The 16,349-nt window shown below is 37.3% G+C and overlaps 1 protein-coding gene across 2 annotated transcripts in view; it reads left to right on the forward strand.

The window, feature by feature from the left end:
- Positions 1-16,349, forward strand: part of GPC5 (glypican 5) — a 1,587,384-nt gene that overhangs the window by 397,161 nt on the left and 1,173,874 nt on the right. The window lies entirely within an intron of this gene.

The following is a 16,349-nucleotide window of genomic DNA, read 5'->3' on the forward strand; positions in this document are numbered from 1 at the left end:
CTCAAGCTCAGGAGTGAATTTTTTTTTTACCTTTTTTTTCTCACTGTCTAGAATTTCTTTGCGTTTGTTTTCCTTCGCTTCCTATAACTGGTGGTGCTCTCAAGTAATTTCTTGAGCTTGAGAAAGTCCTATTTTCTCTCTAAAACCATAGTGTTGGTCGAAGTAATTGGCAGGAAATTAGTTGATTTTCTAGTGCTGCTGAGTCACTTCAGTCATGTCCAACTCTGCGTGACCCCATAGACGGCAGTCCATCAGGCCCCCCCGTCCCTGGGATTCTCCAGGCAAGAACACTGCAGTGGGTTGCCATTTCCTTCTCCAATGCATGAAAGTGAAAATGAAAGGGAAGTTGCTCAGTCATGTCCGACTCCCAGCGACCCCATGGACCACAGCCTACCAGGCTCCTCCATCCATGGGATTTTCTAGGCAAGAGTATTGGAGTGGGGTGCCATCGCCTTCTCCGTTTCTAGTGCTGGTGATTATCATAGAATGTAGGCCTGTGCTATGTTCAGATTTGAATGTTTTCGTGTATTTTATATTGAGAAATCTGCCAAAAAATAGGGTGTTAAATTTTCTGATTTATAAACACGCCTACTCTATATAAGGATAGGTAGTTCAGTTACCACAAAAGTGATGAGTTCATTTAGAATGTCATCTAGCAAATTCAATTTGCTATGATAAATATATACTATAATTAATGTTAGTATAAATTCATGTAGTAAAAACTATTTCTGGGTGATCATATTCATTATAGTTAAAGGTTACATTCCTGATATGGTAAAATGCGGAGAAGGCAATGGCACCCCACTCCAGTACTCTTGCCTGGAAAATCACATGGATGGAGAAGCCTGGTAGGCTGCAGTCCATGGGGTCGCTAAGAGTCGGACATGGCTGAGCAACTTCACCTTCACTTTTCACTTTCATGCACTGGAGAAGGAAATGGCAACCCACTCCAGTGTTCTTGCCTGGAAAATGCCAGGGACGGGGGAGCCTGGTGGGCTGCCGTCTATGGGGTCGCACAGAGTCGGAAACGACTGAAGTGACTTAGCATGGTAAAATGATTACTTATAGTTTATATTCAAATATCTCATAAGAAATCTTTGATTTCACAGAAAATAATTACTGAAGGTAGGAACTATAATTAAATTTAAATAAAATATTTGGCTGACATGGCTAGTGCTCTTTTCTCATTATGCTCCTTGGATGTTGAAATGTGTTCTTAAATATATCTTTCTTGCCTTTACTGAGAGTAGTCATAGCATGCATAGTATTTTGAGTTCTTGCAGTATTCATGTTAATAAGATTTCTGCCACTTAGATCTAGTAATTAAATTCTACTTTGACATATACTTTCTCTTTTCCCATTGTTCAAACCAGAATTGAACATTTTTGTGTATTAACAATTTTTCTACAAGGGCTTATGAGAATTTCATGGTGATTAATGAATGATTTAGTTCAGAATATGCGTATATTTAATATAAAACATTACATTATATTATACATTTGATTCTAGAGCTGCAAGAGCCCTAGTTTCAACTTGTCCCATTCCTCTCGATTTTTTGGTCAGGGGGTTGTATAATAGGAAATACTGCTGGAGAGATCAATTGTTTGGGAAAACTTTCCAGAGGGATAGTATTTTTAACTCAAAGATAAACCTACATTTCTCCAAAGAAGACATACAGATGGCTAACAAGCACATGAAAAGATGCTCAACATTGCTCATTATTAGAGAAATGCAGACCAAAACTACAATGAGATATCACCTCACACTGGTCAGAATGGCCATCATAAAAAAGTCTACAAACAATAAATGCTGGGGAGGGTGTGGAAAAAAGGGAACATTCTTGCACTGTTGGTGGGAATGTAAATTGATTCAGACACTATGGGAGACGGTATGGAGATTCCTTAAAGAACTAGGAATAAAACCACCATATAACCCAGCAATCCCACTCCTAGGCATATACTCTGAGGAAACCAAAATTGAAAAAAACACATGTATCCCATTGGTCTTTGCAAAACTATTTACAATAGCTAGAACATGGAAGCAGCCATGTCCATCGACAAATGAATGGATAAAGAAGTGGTGGTACATATATACAATGGAATATTACTCGGCCATAAAAAGGAATGCCTTTGAGTCAGTTCTAATGAGGTGGATGAACCTAGAACCTATTATACAGAGTGAAGTAAGTCAGAAAAGGAAAGATAAATATAATATTCTAACACATATATACAGAATCTAGAAAAATGGTACTGAAAAATTTACTTATAGGACAACAATGGAGAAACAATCATGGAGAACAGACTTGTAGACACGGGGAGAGGGAAGGAGAGGGTGAGATGCATGGAAAAAGTAACATGGAAACTTACATTACCATATGTAAAACAGACAGCCAATGGGAATTTGCTGTATGGCTCAGGAAACTTAAACTGGGGCTCTGTGTCAACCTGGAGTGGTGGGGAGGGAGATGGCGGGGGGTGTTCAGGAGGGAGGGGATATATGTATACCTATGACTGATTCATGTTGAGGTTTGACAGAAAACAACAAAATTCTGTAAAGCAATTATCCTTCAATAAAAAAATAAATTTAAAAAAATATATATTTTCTTCTACATGATATATATTTTAAGACCTCATTCATGTTTTATGAATAAAGAAAGCTTATCTTTAGCAAGAACTCTCCATGGGAAGGATACACATTTCTGGTAAAGAAAGTGAGCAATTCTCGTTATTCTCAGTTGCTTGTGTCTCCTGTCTTTCTTTTCCACACTACCCAGGCTCCTGATTGTCAGTTGCTCCCAAGAGCCCTGTGTGACTCCACTTTCCTGTGAACACCTTTCACTTCACTTAATTTTCCCTCATATAGCCCTTCTACCTCATCACCTTAGCTGACATTTTCCCTTCCCTCAGGATGTTTTTCCCCTTTATGTTTTTCCTCTTTTCCCTATCTCATGGGTCACCAATCTACTCCTTGCCTCACCAGGCCAGCCGATGAACCTCTCACGCTAGCTCCCTACCACCTCTCTAGGCTGCTTCCCAAATGAACATTTTTCAAGCCTGATTGTTTTCCAGCACTCAACTAAGGTTTCATAAGAATCATCTCATTGAGTTCTCCCCAAAATTTTCTTCCTAATGCTTTATAGTAAGCTGATTTTGTAGTGTCTCTTTTCTGCTTGATCTTGAGAAAACTCTTATCTGTACCTTAAATTGTAATTTTATTCATGGCTCTGCTAGTTTTTGATATAAATTTAGATCAGGAATTTTTTTCAATGCAAAGCCTGTGCTAAAATATAAATATCCATCATATCTGGTTAACATGGTATATTGACCATTGAATATTATGTGGCAGTCAAAAATGATTCATGTTTATATTTGCTAAAGCAGAATAAGTTCAAATAACTATTAAAGATAGTTAAAAGTTAAATATTAAGTATTTTACCAGAAGATTTGAATAAATAAAAATACTAATATTGGTTCCACATAGAATATTTCTGGACAGTTATGTGAAAACTGCTAATATACTTAAAGCACTGGGGAGGCTTTATTTTTATTTGCATTATATTTATTTATTGATACTTACAGTGATGTTATAATTATGGGCCATTATTTTCTTCTTTTTATAATTCTTTTTTGAGATAAAAGCACTGTTTTTGTATTTTGTTTCTAACCAATTTTGACTTTTATAGTAATTTTATGATATGGATTTTTCAGAAAATTAATGGATGTGTTTTAATGCTGAACCACTGAATTTGTCTAAAATGGCTTCAATGTAAAGTCAAGTTCTGATGAGTTTTACAATCCTGAATTATTAGCTGCTTTTTCCTTGAGAAAAACAAAGTATAGTGTGAAAATACTAAGATCCCCAGATAGAATATCCATTTTAGAGACCCAAAGTTGATTGAAATAAGTAATGCCATCAAATTTTGAAGAAATGAATGTTAAGTGAATGTACACCACATTTGGTGGAGAAGGAAATGACAACCCACTCCAATATTCTTGCCTGGAGAATTCCATGGACAGGGGAGTCTGGTGCGCCATGGTCCATGGGATCGCAAAGAATCAGACACGACTGAGCACACAGCACGTACCACATTTGGAGATAGTAGAGATTTTTATTTTGCTTTTATTTGCTGGGTTGTAATACTCTCAGATTTAATCTAGAGAAATTATGCCAAACACATCAATAGGATAAATTTGTGGCCAAGATTGAGCCTATCATTCATTATAAGAGTGAAATGATTATTTTGGCAAGATATCTTCTCCTGGAGGCATTTTTAAGGAGATGATTGATAACGTTATTTATGTGTATAGACGTCCTGCCTTAAAGAATAGGAGAACCATACAGCTTGTTTGAATATTATGACATGCCTATAAACTGGGTCAAATCATCTTTTTGCTCATCAAAAGCAGTAGAATTCCTTTGTGGTTGAGGATGAAATATGTCAAATAGCTGTAGCATATTAATTTAAGAAACAATCTCTAAAAGAGTTCAAATGATTTTGAAGAGTGCATACATACCATATACACTGTGAAGGCACCAAGGTATGTGGCTCAAGCAGTTCCTGATTAATGATGGAAATGTATCACTAAAATCCACATAGTCTCTATCTCTTGCCTCCCGTCTTTTCATCATAAAGCAAAAATGTTCTCTGAAAGGCCTGCCAGTGCCTACTCTGTGCTGAGTTCCCTGTAATTGCAAATTGATTGTTTGAAGACTTGCACTTGTCTTTCTGAGTACTGAAGTTCAGATGACAGCTGCTTAATTTCCAGGCTTTCTTTTTCCTTTTTGATTAATAGACAGTTAATCCAGTAACTCTCCTTCGATCTCCAGGAATTTATGACTTCCGTAGCAACTCTTAAACTAGCCAGTAGCTGTTAAGTATTCTATTAAAACAAATAATCCATGTGATTTCTACTTCATCTTGATGTAGTTAATGTTCTATAATGCTACTTTCTTAACACAGTGGTTTGTTTTTTTTTTTTGAACTCTTATGCTAAGGTGCCTCATGTCAACATATTATAATTGAATTTAAAAAAGCAGAAAAGAATATAAAACCTTAAGAAATCTGAGATTTTTATACTTATCTATTATCAGTTTTCTTTCCATCAAATGACATTTTTCCTGGCCATAACTTTTTTTAATCTCACTTTCCCCCACTTTTTACCCATTATTTATCTGGAAAACTACTTCATCTTCAAATTTTCTATTTCTTCCTGACTTTCCTACATTCAGTTATATGTTCTTTTTTTTTTAAACCCCCAGCTTAGTTTCCAAATGTCACAGACTACGTTAAACCCAGGTTAACTACGTTAAACTCAGGTCTCAGGATTGTACTAATGTAACAACTGGCTGTTTCTCCTGTGTTGCTTATGCAAAGGCAATATGTTCTTTATGACTTAACACCAGCCTGTTTTCTATTTTTTACCCGTTGCAATTTCTACCTATTCAATCAGGTTGATGATATTGAAGCATGCCTTTGTAATAATCATCATTGTTATCATACCTTTAGCTTATCTTACTTGGTTTGGAATTGGAGGTCACTTAAAATGAGTGATTATGAGGCATCCCCACTCCTACTCCATCGCAACAATCTGCCATGAACCTTGATAGTTCCACTATTCCATTAATATGGAATAATTTTAAATTAAATACTATTTTCCATACAACTCTATATACAGTTTTGCCAAACTCTCACTTAAAAAATTATTCAAGTATAGTTGATTTGCAATGTTGTGTTAATTTCTGCTATACAGTAATTTACATATATATATATATATATATATATTCTTCTCATTTTCTTTTCCATTATAGTTTAATCACAGAACATTAAATTTGGCTCCTTCTGCTCTACAGTAGGACCTTGTTGTTTATCCAGTCTATATATAATAGTTTGCATCTGCTAATTCCAAACAATTTCCCACTTTTTTTTGAGTCCTAGTGAAGTCAACCCCCTCATTTGTGTTTTATTGTAACCTTTAAATTCACCATAATTCCTGTAATACTTTTTTGTATTTATATGTCATATATCTTCTTATCTACTGAAATTTACTTTATAACACAGCTTCTGTATTATCTGAGAAGCTAAGACTGGTATCATTGAACATGTCAATAATTTTTAAAGCTAACAAAACTCTGAGGAAAAAACTTTGATAAATGCTTTAATGTGAGAAGAGATTTGGTGACTTGGGGGTGTGGCTTGGTGATAACATTTGGGCGAGTCATACTTGCTTCCAAAATGAAATTGAGTGTCTGAAAAATGAGAAGAAAGGAAATGAATCATAAAAATTCCTACCTATGGCTGACTCTGGATACTGATTTTTTTCTAACTTAACCTTAGTATCACGCCTGTGTCATTCTGTGCACTCCCATAGACATGTTAATGAAACCACAGTCTAAAGAACTCAGGAAAGCTCCTGTCTTAGAAACTTATTAGGTATGATTGTCTTTATCGCAGATGAGGCACCTGGGCTAGTGGTGGATGAAAGTATCAAGATGCACCCAAGGTCAAAATTCTGAGTCTACCTTCTTCAGTATAGGGAGAACTGAAACATTTTTGCTCTCTTGTGGCAGGAATAGAAAATGTGGTTTTAGATATATTATAGAGTGCATACGTGCATGTGTGCATGCTCAGTCTGTCTGACTCTTTGCAACCCCATGGACTGTAGCCCACCAGGCTCTTCTGTCCATGGAATTTCCCAGGCAAGAATATTGAAGTGGGTTGCCATTTCCTTCTCCAGAGAATCTTCCTAACCCAAGGATCAGGGCTGTGTCTCCTATTTCTCCTGCATTGGCAGGCAGATTTTTTTTTTCCCTCTGAGCCACCCAGGAAGCCCAGATATAAGAGACTGTCAAATTCCTTTCATTGTAGAATGCACAGTTTAGAGCCAATTGACAAAGAATCAGTATGATCGATGTATTAGGTTCTAAATGAGCGTAAAATGGTGGAGAGTTCTTGACTGTGTACAATCTTAACATCTTACTACAGTACACTTGCTCGGCAGATGATTTTTATTTAAATGGTAGTGCCTGAAATAGTTATTCTACAGTTTAGTTCTATAGAAAATAAGATAGGATAAAGGTAGCAAGAAGGACGCTCATTTTGTCAACTTTGCTTCAAGTTCTGACATTTCAAACTAGGGTTAAAGCCTAGGAAAATACCCATTCTTCTCAAGTCAATATATACATTTTGGTGTTTTCTAAGAAATGCTCCATTAAGGTGGCAATAATTGCATGGTATCTCATTTTTCAAACCGAGAAATTTCTTTTGAATCTTTCTTCACTGGCTTATTGACTTAAGAGTCGGTTGTCCCTATGAAGTACAGAATCATTACGTTTAGGGAGCTGGAACACAAAGGTGAAAACAGAAACTTTCACTAAACCCTCTCTGAAGACTGCTTTTCCCTGTCACAAGAATGATTCTCAGAATGTTTTTGGTCATCAGTGTCTGAAGGATTTGTAATTGTCATTAGTTCCATAAGCAGTTGCTAAATTCTGTAATTAAATTCAGCCCATAGAAAGTCTAAATTCAGCAAAAGAAGGTTCTAGGTCGACTTGATCATTGGAGTGTCACTTAAAGTGGCCATTTCTCCCCATTCCTCTGAGATTTTGCTTCAGTCTTGGAGGTACCTACATGGAGGTGAGGCACTCCAGGTCCGCATGCCCACCTTGACTTCTTGTCCTCCAGCTCATGTTTATGACTCCCCCAGCTTGGAGCTGGAGGGACACTGCAGCAGCAGTGAGAGAGAAGGGGTAAGAGAAAGGAATATTTGTTTGGCTGATTATTTTACCTCTCTCCTTAATGATTCCTAGCTTGGCAGGTATTAAGACTGATGTTCTAGGGCTTCCGTGTGTTCAGGACAAGGTCTACTCCCTGGTCTTCTCCATCTGATGGTCAATTCTGGCTTCTTTCTGCTGAGGTCTCCTGGTGAGAGTCTTTTCTCCCTCTTGTCCACTCAAGGCCATAGAACTTTGTGTTTCTGTCTCCTGCTTTTGGTGGAAGTACAGCCAGTATTCAGTGGAGTTGCTTCTCTTTACCCTCCTGTTAGGTAGGTAGCTTCTACTACAAACATGGGCCACCTTCCATTTTCTTAGGCGTGGATCAACTACTAGTCCTTTTAATTCTTCAACTTACAAGGATCCCTCCGCCTCTCTCACTTAGCATGAATGAATATGGGGATGACACAGCAGTCTAACAAGTTCCTTCAAAAAGTTCTCTCCTTTTGTCTCTTCAGCCTCAGTTCTTTAATACAATTAAGGTGAACGTCAGGGTGAAAGACTGAAAACATGTTTTCAGCCATCTGTTTTTATGCCTAGCACTTCAGTTTGGAATGCCGTCAATTGTCTTATTCTCAGCTGAAATGGAAACAGAAAAAGTGCTATTTTGACATCCTTTTACATGTATTTGGAACTGAGGGGTAGAAAACAGGGAACTAGATTCCATTTTCAATACTGCAGTTGACTTTGAATGGGATACAAAGGTAAGTAAGACTTTGTCCCCGCATCAGGGACTTCAATTCCAAACGCAGGTAGAGAGTATGTTCACAGTATGAACACCAACAAGTCAGATACTGTTAAATAAGTGAGACACAAAAAAATCTGACAGACTTTCAAATAAGGAAAAATCTCATTTGGTTGAGAGGATTTGAACAATATTTAATAAAAGGGGTAATATGTGATATGGGTCTTGATCCCTTCATTTGAAATAACCTCTGAAATATTTATGGGTGAGATGAGATGATGTCTGAAGTTTGCTTTAAAATCAGTCATTGAGTCATGGCAAGATGACCACACTAAATATGAAACGTATATATGTATATGGGCTTCTCTGGTGGTTCAGACAGTAAAGAATCTGCCTGTAATGTGGGAGACCTGAGTCTGATCCCTGGGTTGGCAAGATCCCCTGGGGAAGGGCATGGCAACCCACTCCAGTATTCTTGCCTGGAGAATTCCCATGGTAGAGTCTACAGGGTTGCAAAGAGTTGGAAATGACTGAGCAACTAAGTACACATATATGTATGTACTGTATATGTGTGTAGATAGTCATGGAAGGTGTATTATGGCTACAGAGGGTGTTCTTTGTATTTGTGAATGTGTTTGAAAATTTTATAGTAAAACATAATAAATAGAACTGGGCTTCCCAGGTGACTCTAGTGGTAAAGAATCTGCCTGCCAACGTAGGAAACTCAAGGGATGCAGTTCAATCCCTGGATCTGGAAGATCCCTGGAGTAGGAAATGGCACCCTACTCTAGAATTCTTGCCTGGAAAATTCCATGGGCAGAGGAGCCTGGGAGGCTATAATCCATGAGGCCACAAAGAGTTGGACATGACTGAACACACACACACGGTAAATAAAAAAAATCATAAGGCATAATAAAAATTATGTTGTCAACAGTCTATTCTGTCACATATGCTGTTCTAGATGATGGAGATACAGTGAATAGACAAGGCAGATATGAGCTCTCTCATTTAGAATATGATGTAGAGGACACCACCACTGATCCAAGAATTACAAGTGTGAATGGTTTAGAGTGTTTCTAAGACTGGATGGAAGTTTAATCAGCTGACTTAGAAGCAAGACAAAGAATGGGAGCAAATGCATTAAGTTTGGTGGACTCTTAAACTGCATTATTTACATTTGCATTAGCCTTTCAGAGTATCTCTTCTCCTTCTCAACACTTGCATTTAAGCTTCACAGGTGTGTCCTGACTACTTCTGTATTAAACTTTCCCATGTCCATTATAGTGTAGCCATTCATGCAGAAAACCAGTAAAAGCTCATTTATTAACTTCTAATTGCATCAGTTTTCTGTCTTTAAAATGTGGCTGAAAATAGTGCATATCTCATATTTGAGGATTAAATGTTATCTACAACAACGATTTAGCATACTAGTTATCACACAGTAAACATTCAAAAACTATTCAATCTTCTTATTGAGCAGTTTATATTCCTTTACTTCAGTAGGAATGAAACACTTTTGAACTGATCTCTCTTCATTGAATGTTTTCTATCGTGGATAAGAAGATGTTCATTTGGAAAACAAAGACGTTAGAGAACAACGGAAAACAAAGAAGGTTAGTTTATGGGTTAGTAAAATTAATATTAGGGATTTGGGCTTGAAGTAGGAGACATGCCTTATTAATAGTTTAAAAGATTATTTCATTGAGGATAGAAGTAGAGAAAATATATCATAATAGGCAGTTTCAATACTCTAGTTTTGGCGAATTGTGATCTGTCTTGTACCCATGCCATACATCAGGTTTCTCAAGGGAGAACTAAAAGTTAAGATACAAAATAAAAGCATTGCAAAGATAAAAGAAAAAATATTTTACTCTGAAGCAGTTGTTTGGAGATAGTCAATCACTGTCTTAAAGTTGATCGTAATAAACTACCGGTTGGCTGGAAATAAATGTCTGAAGCCATGCTAAATATAAGTACATCATACAACAGATTGTTTCGGTGAAATGACAATTTTAAGGCTGCTACACTTAAAGTCATTTCTCTTCATCCACTGAATCCCCAAAGGAAATACATGTTGTAAACAGAATCACTAAAACAAAATGAGCTTGAACATCAGTCATCACCGTCTGTCTAACTACTCAGTTTCTCACCAGATTGACATGGTACGAGGAAGCTATTTTTAACATGTTACCTGCTTCCATCAGAGATTATGTGAGAGGAAGATGAAAAAAAGAAGAGAGAACAAGATAAAAGTTCACTGACGTGGAAAGCTAAAGGACCTTTTCCCATCTGTTTGGCACAGAAGTTGTTATCTCTTTAGGGGTACAGATTTCATCACAGTTCCATAGACTTGTGACTACAGATTGTGTTATTGCAAACAGCAGCAGTCTTCAAGGGTTCTGGGAAGCCTATTCTTACGTTACTTATATTACCCTGAGCAGTTTCTTACTTATCCTTCATTTTCATAATGAACTTAGAAATGAAAAACTATTCCCTTTTTAGTAAAATAGCTGTAAGTTTGATTATCTATAAAGATGGCACATATGTTTTCTTAGTCTAGTTCCTTCCATATCATAGGATACAAATTAATCAGTGAATGATTTATTATATTTTAGAAAAAAATGCCAGAAGAGATGAAAGAGAACAGTCACTTACTTATAATACTTCCTTCTTCAAATAGAGTTCAGTGTAGTCTCATTTATTTTATGAAAATAGCTCACCAGTTATCAGGATATTCTCTTGCCCAACCACCAAGATCCTTATTTTCTGATACATTCTTCAAAACAAATGAGTAAATTTTACTAGATATTGTTGAAATGCATTTCTAAAATTTGATTTGAAATTACTTACATATTAATGTAACATTTAATTACTGACCTTTATGTTTTGACTTATATGATTAATATAATTATGTGTTTCATTGTTCTGACTATTCATTTACTCATAACTAAAATGAGGTAATATTTTATTTTTTTCCCTTTAGGGATATAAGTGAATGCAGATTATTTTTTTGAGTATTTTTTTATTTTGTATAATCTACTTTCAAAGCTCTATCTTTAATTAGTTTTATATGTAATGGAACCACAAAGAATTCAAGTTATAAATCTTTGGGCTATTGAATAAGAAACGCAAGAGTTTTAGAATCATAAAGGAAATGAGTCTCAAGTTTTGGAAGTTGCCTAAAAGTCAGTTCATCTGAACAGTAAAAGCCTCTGGACAATGGTTGGGGGGAGGGAAAAGCAAATAAGAAAATTTTGCTCTTTAAACACTTAGTGCTTAAATTTTTCATAACATTTCTATATTATAAAAAAGCAATATTTTCATTTTAAGAAATATCATTAATTTTTGAGTTCCCTCTATCAGAATCAACCAAATTGTATCTAAATTGGTACAAAACTGCTCATTTCTTTGCCCCATTCTATGCAGTTCTGACAGCAAGAAAGGCCTCCTCCTAATAAAGTAAAGACTCTGTTAACCAGAAAGGCATTAATATGGGGCTTCCCTAGTGGCTCAGACAGTAAAGAATCTGCCTGGTTTCCATCCCTAGGTCAGGGAAATTCCCTGGAGAGGGGAATGGCAACCCACTCAGTATTTTTGCCTGGAGAATTCCATGGACAGAGAAGCCTGATGGGCTACAGTCCATAGGGTCACAAAGAGTTGGACACGACTGAGTGACTAACACAAGCACAAGCTACAAGACATTAATATGGGGGATTCCCAGTAGGCACTAGTGGTAAAGAACCCATCTGCCAGTGCAGGGGACATGAGAGACTCAAGTTCGATCCCTGGATCGGAAAGATCCCCTGGAGAGGGCATGGTAACCCACTCCAGTATTCTTGCCTGGAGAATCCCCATGGACAGAGGCTCCTGGTGGTCTATAGTCCATAGGGCAGTAAAGAGTCAGAATGACTGAAGCAACTTAGCATGATGCATGCACACATGCAAGCCATTAATATATGATATGTGAGCTATAAAATTTTTCATATAATTTTACATAAATTAAATATGAAATGACAGTTATAAACATGAATGAAATATTGTCCTCTTTGCAGATTATTCTAAACAGAATCTAGGTATTTTAGGTATATTGAATCAGTAAATCAACAGCATTTTAGAGTAATATATTTAACTTATTTTTATCAAAAAAATGCATGTCTTCTTGTGAGTATGGAGTAAATATAGAGAGTATTACAAAGTATTAAAAATAGGTATTGTACTGTTGGTTTGTAATTGAGTCTTTGCTGTCTAATTTGAAGTCTTATTTCTAAAATTGCCATACATGTTTCTTCAGAAGTTAAGTGTTAGTATAAACATGGTACCTGCAGTGAGGGGGCTTTCTATGTGATAAATATGTAGTAATGTATTAGTTGTGTTCGGGTTATCCAGAGGAACAGAACCCGTGGTATCAATAGGATCTACTGGTTCCTCTGCTATCATCATCATCTATCGTCTGTATTTAGAAAGATATCTTAAGGAATTGGCTCACAGGATTGTGGGGGGCTGGTAAATCTGAGATCTGTTTAGATCTCTAGGCAGGATAGAAATTCTGTTGAAAATCAGTGTTACAGTCTTGAATCCAAGGCAGCCTGGAGGTAGAATATTTTCCTTTTCTGGGAACCTCTGTCTTTTCTCTTATGACTTTTAACTGATTGGATGAGGCCCACACACATCATGCAGATCATCTGCTTTACTCAAAATCTAAAAATGTTAATTACGTATAGAGAACGCCTTCACAGCAACATCTAAAGATGTCTCTGGCATTAGTATTGGATATCAAAGCCTAGTCACACCGATGCATAATATAAGCATAATAAGTAGTGTTCTAGGTGATGATTGAGATGGCAAGTTGGTGCTCTTCTGGAGCTGAAGTTCTAGAGTTGGTGGGTTTTAGGTTAAGTCTTCAGGGAATGTTTCTCTGGAGAAATCACATTTAAACTGAAAATGTGGGAAGATCTGATTTTTCCAAGTAGAAACACCATGACGCTTCATGTGTCTGAGGGAAATCCTCATGGATGGAGCAGAGCGAGGTAAGTGATGTGCGAGGAGTCTCTGGAATGAGACTGTAAATGGGAAAGTGTCAGAGTGCACGGGTCATGGAAGAAGTCTGAACTTTATTCTAGGTGCCTTAAGAAGTCACTGGAGGCACTGAGCCAGGACTGATATAACCTGGATGCTTCATGGAGAGTAATATTGAATTTAAAGTTGGGGAGGAAACAAAAACTTACCATTCCATACTGGCTGGTGTGTGTGCACTGAGAGAGAGAAAATGAAAAAAGAGAAAGAAATTGAATATGCACCTCTAAAGAATAAAATATTATTATCACAGTGAATGAAAATCTGTCAGATTTGTGTTATCTGAGAGATTTGTCTTCTTGCCGAGCAGTGCATACCGTAAGGAAACTACAAGTATGTGACCACAGTGAGGAGAAAACGTGCACAACCTATATCACAGAGGGACTTTTCCCCTCTAATATAGTTCTTCCTCATATGAATTATAAAAACATTAAACATAGTAGAAAAGCACATCAATAAGCAGTTCAGAAGTTTTTAAACATGTGCAAAAGTAATCTCAGTTATGCAAGTTAAGGAATTTCCAACACAAGTAAGTGCAAGTTAAATTAAAAGACAAGTGATTTTTTCACTGACCAAAGTGTGGAGAAAAAGGTATTTAAATACCTCAATAGAAGAAGAATTATTTCTATGTCTTCTACCTCTTTGAAGGACAATTGGACAACACACATCAATAGTTCAAATGTATGCCCTATGAAGCAGCAGTTTCACATATAAGAATTCATTCTCAGACATATCAGATGCATAAACAAGAGCTTTCATCATGTATAGTTTATGGCTGTATAAAGTATAACCAAAATGTCCATTAATAGGGAAATATCCACTGGCAGTGTAGGAGATGCTAGAGATGCAGGGTTGATCCCTGGGTCAGGAAGATCCCTCAGAGAAAGAAATGGCAATCCACTCCAATATTCTTACCTGGAGAATCCCATGGACAGAGGAGCCTGGTAGGCTATGGTCCATGGGGTTGCAAAGAGTCAGACGTAACTGATCACAGTCCTCTCCCAATGAATGGTAATGGTCTCTTTAAAAATAGAGTATAGTTTTGACTTTTAAAAAGAAAGTCATAGTTGTATATGTAGTGATGTGGACATAGCTGCAAAAGAGAACTGGAGGACATGCATAGAAAGAAAAAATGATTGCTTGTCATTCTGTGTGCTTTTATAATTTACCATGCATTTTTGGTCCCTTTCCAAAAAAATAAATTTATTTGTACAAATATTAAAGGAAAATTATCATATATTTTTCTGAAATATAAATGTTACCTTGCTGAGGAACAGTATTTTGGAAAGCCCATGCATTTTAAATAAAATACAAGTGAGTTGTCAAAATAAGAGCAAATGAAAGTTTCTTTTTTTTAAGTAGGGTATAGTTGCTTTACAATGTTGTGATCATTTCTGCCACAAAGTGATTTAGCTATCTGTTGTTGCTCAGTCACTCATTCATGTCCAACTGTTTGCAACCCAATGGACTGCAGCATGCTAGGCTTCCCTGCCCATCGGGAAGTTCCCAGTCCAACTCCAGGAGCTTGCTCAAACTCATGTCCTTCAAGTTGATGATGCCATCCAACTGTCTCACCCTCTGTCATCCCCTTCTCTTCCTGCTTTCAATCTTTCCCAGCATCAGGGTCTTTCTTCTAAAGAGTCAATCTTCACACCAGGTGGTCAAAGTATTGGTGCTGGAGAATCAGCTATATGTATACATACATCCCTTCCATCTTGGACCTCCTTCTCTCCTCCCATCTCATCCTTATAGGTCACCGCAGAGCACTGAGCTGAGCTCCTTGTGCTATACACTGCAAACAGAACTGCCTTATGACCAAGCAATCCCGCTGCTGGGCGTACACACCAAGAATGGCATTGAAACATGTATACTATCATGTAAGAAACAAATTGCCAGGCTAGGTTCAATACAGGATACAGGATGCTTGGGGCTGGTGCACTGGGATGACCCAGAGAGATGATATGGGGTGGGAGGGGGGTTCAGGGTTGGGAACTCATGTACACCCATGGCGGATTCATGTCAATGTATGGCAAAACCAATACAGTATTGTAAAGTAAAAAAATAAATTAAAAAAAAAAAAGAAAGAAAGTGAACGTGTTAGTGGCTCAGTAGTGTCTGACTCTTTGCAATCCTATGGATTGTAGCTTGCCAGGCTCCTCTGTCCATGGGATTTCCCAGGCAAGAATGCTGGAGTGGATTGCCATTCCCTTCTCCAGGAGATCTTCCTGACTCAGGGTTTGAACCCAGGTCTCTTGCATTGCAGGTAGATCTTTTGCTGTCTGAGCCACAGGGAAGCAGTCGGTTCTCTAGTTTTTCAGTGTTAGGTTTAGAAATATTTGAGATAGGAACTTCATAAAACAGAAAATGGTAATTGCTGCACTGCATGTCAAGTAGACAGTGTTTTGGAGATCATAGAGTGGTAAGGAACTGATCAGAACACTCTGAACATTGCTTTCCCAACTGAGTAGAACCCAAAATCAACCTGGTTCTCACATCTGACACCGTGGATGAGGAGGTGTGATATAGACTGAAGGTTTGCGTTCCCCCCAAATTTGTATATGGGACCTAACCTCTGATGTGATGGTATAAGGACGTGGGGCTTTTGGAAGTTGATTAGGTCATGAGGTGGAGCTCTAATGGGATTAGTACTGTTGTAAGAGAAACTCCAGTAGTCATGTACAGATGTGAGAGTTGGACCATAATGAAGGCTGAGTGCTGAAGAATTGATGCTTTTGAACTGTGGTGCTGGAGAAGACTCTTGAGAGTCCCTTGGACTACAAGGAGATCAAACCAGTCAGTCCTAAAGGAAATCAATCATGGA

The sequence above is a fragment of the Ovis aries genome, chromosome 10 (genome assembly GCF_016772045.2).
Source record: "Ovis aries strain OAR_USU_Benz2616 breed Rambouillet chromosome 10, ARS-UI_Ramb_v3.0, whole genome shotgun sequence".
NCBI classification, from domain to species: domain Eukaryota; kingdom Metazoa; phylum Chordata; class Mammalia; order Artiodactyla; family Bovidae; genus Ovis; species Ovis aries.